General features: G+C 38.0%; 1 long non-coding RNA gene across 2 annotated transcripts in view; it reads left to right on the top strand.

Annotated features, from left to right (window-relative positions):
- LOC114002120 overlaps window positions 1–2,754 on the top strand; it is a 52,128-nt gene that overhangs the window by 10,638 nt on the left and 38,736 nt on the right. The window lies entirely within an intron of this gene.

Raw genomic sequence — 2,754 nt, 5'->3', positions numbered from 1 at the left:
GTGAGTACGTAGAATACTTTGACCCTCATTTGCACCTCTCTTCCCCTCTTTTATCCTCGTAGATCAAATGTATTAATAATAGTAAAGGATTAATAATAGTAAAGGAGTTGTTCAGTGCCATGCTGAAAATTATTGATAAGCAAGAGAGAGCATTGTGGCCAGGGTTGTAACACTAAAGAACACAAAACACTGGGCAAAAGAGACATGATAGCAGACTGTTGACATGATTTCCTAGATGAGGCAACTGGGAATAACTCAGAGATCAAGATTATTTAATATTTTCATTAATGACCCTGTGCCAACAACACAATCCATGTATCCACTGTACTCATGAAATCTGCTAACAAGGCAAGAGCAGGGAGCTGCTGCTGATACACAAGAGGACTAGGCTGTTGCAGTGGAAGTGAATGACTGTGTCCCGTGCATTAATAAAGGAAGTAAAAATGTAACTAAATCCATGTCTGCACACTAAGGAACTAGTAGGAGTTTCAACTGCAGATAGGAGCTTAGAAGTTAAATATGAGGGTCTGCAAAGGTCCTGAACTGACCCAGTGGAACACTGGAGGGATGCAGCTGGGAAAGAAGCAAATGCATGTGTAGGTTATAGCAAGTGCGTATGTGGGACTTCTAGTATCTGCTTTCCTGACTAAATCGCATTTGCGATATCATTTGTGATTCAGATCACTTGTGCTCAGAAAATGTGAAACACAATCACATGCAGAAAGCCATTCAGGACAATGTGGAGCTTGTCTTGCAAGAACTAGTTAAAAAGCGTTGCATCCATTAACCAAAGATGGACAGGAAGGGCATCATATTTTCAGAGGGCTTTTATTCTCAGACTTCCACAGCCTTGCCTGTCCCTGCTGCTCAGGTACACTTGGAAAACTGAAGGCAAGGAGGAAGCAGGGCTGGATCCACTTAGCAGCTCTTCTGCAAGGCATGGAGGGTGATTGCAGGAACTGATGTTCAGCCAACGGGGTTGCCATATACATGATGGATGCTAACACTTTTCACTGCTGTAAGGTGGCAGCAAATATTTTTAAGCACGGTAATCAATTTTGTTCTCTAGCATCTAATTGAACATCAGTAAATATGTTATTAAGATTCTTGACAGTGTGCTCTTTTGCAATCAAGGCCAAGATGTAGCCAGATACTCATCTTAATCTCTCCAGACACATTTCTAATGAATTTTTACAGTGCCTAGAGGAAAGGTCCCTGGTCTGAAGCAGGACACCTGGATGGTAAAAGCAAATTATAATTAATAATACACTGTGTTTATGATGTCAGGGTGTCATCTAAAGACAGTGGTAAAACCTTGTATAGGCTACTGCTAGAATCCTATTAATAAAATTGCTTACTTTAAATCACGCCCAGGATGTAAGATAGGACATTCCTTTGTTGACAGTGCTTTCTCTTGAATATTTATATTTATGGTCTATCAAAGCACCACCCAATACTGAAAGAAGCAGTATTTTGAAATAACTCCATTGTACTGCAATGTTTTCATTATCATTCTGTCCTATGAAGGTATGGATAAACTTCCTTTCTGCTTACCAGAAATATGGGACAAGATTGAGGCTCTATACCCACTGCAAAGCATAAGTAGGGAGGGAAGCTGTATCTGCTTAGGATTAGTATATACTGTCTCCTTGACTACTCAGTCCTCTATTTCTTTGAGTAATCAGTCCAAACTTCTACAATGGCAACTTTTTGATCTTCATTTTCTGCTGGGCTGGAGGAACTTTTTTACTCTGATTTTTTTGGAATAAAATTTACAAATTTTACTCAGGTCTGCTGAGTTCTACCATATATGAAAGCCAACCACTGCAGTGTATGCTACAGAAATGGATTCTAGTTCTTTTTTAAATTCACATTTCTAGTCAACCTAATTTTACTGCAAAAGAATTTTGTTTTCCTTTGACCCCTTGATTTTCTTATTATTTTTGAACCATTGAAAGAGGAAGGATGGAATCCTGGCCTCACTGCAGTACTGGAAAATGTGCAGAGAACTACACTGAGATGAGGGCTAAGGGTGTTCAGAGCTCAAAAAAAGCTGTCTGGATAGTGTAGTTTTCTTTGAGCAGTCTTCTCAACATTTTAGTTACAAAAACTACAGAACAAATCTAGAAAAAAATAAAAATCCATTTGTCACCTTGTGCAGTATCCACAAAAGGTTTGAGTAATGATAATAAAGAGTGAACAATGAATTTTAGTGGTCTGCCTTTTTTTCTTTTTCAATTCTATGCTTTTTATCATTGTTAGTTGACTCTTAAGTCTGTGAAAGCATAGGTATGTTTTAGTTTGGGTGGGGCTGTGGCATCACTTCTGGGAAAAAAAAAAGTGCAACAGTTATGCAGACAATTATCTAATATTTCACAAACTCCAAATAGCTCCTGAATGGCAGACCTGAAGTAGAAGACATAAAAGTTGCCTGCATTAAGGTATTATCAGGAAAGCCTGAAGTGACATAGGATGGAGTAATTTCTAGCAAATCATTATTATCAGATACGAAGTAAATTTTCCATTAATTAATTACTACAATCTTTGGACATTCGTCCTTGATGTGTAGATTATTTTTCCTTTTTTTAAGGAGATAGCAGAATATGAAATCTTTATTATTGTAGTAACATGGCAAAAAATAAAAGGCAATAACATGGCAAAAATAACATGGCAAAAAAACCCCACAACTGCAGTCAAGGTGGTAAAAGGGCAAGTCTATCTGAGCAGGGAAGAGAACATCTTCTGTGCCATAAA

The sequence above is a fragment of the Pipra filicauda genome, unplaced genomic scaffold (genome assembly GCF_003945595.2).
Source record: "Pipra filicauda isolate LSUMZ 115617 unplaced genomic scaffold, ASM394559v2 scaffold176_size3548034_pilon, whole genome shotgun sequence".
Lineage (NCBI taxonomy): Eukaryota > Metazoa > Chordata > Aves > Passeriformes > Pipridae > Pipra > Pipra filicauda.
This window is presented reverse-complemented; position numbering and strand designations above follow the sequence as displayed.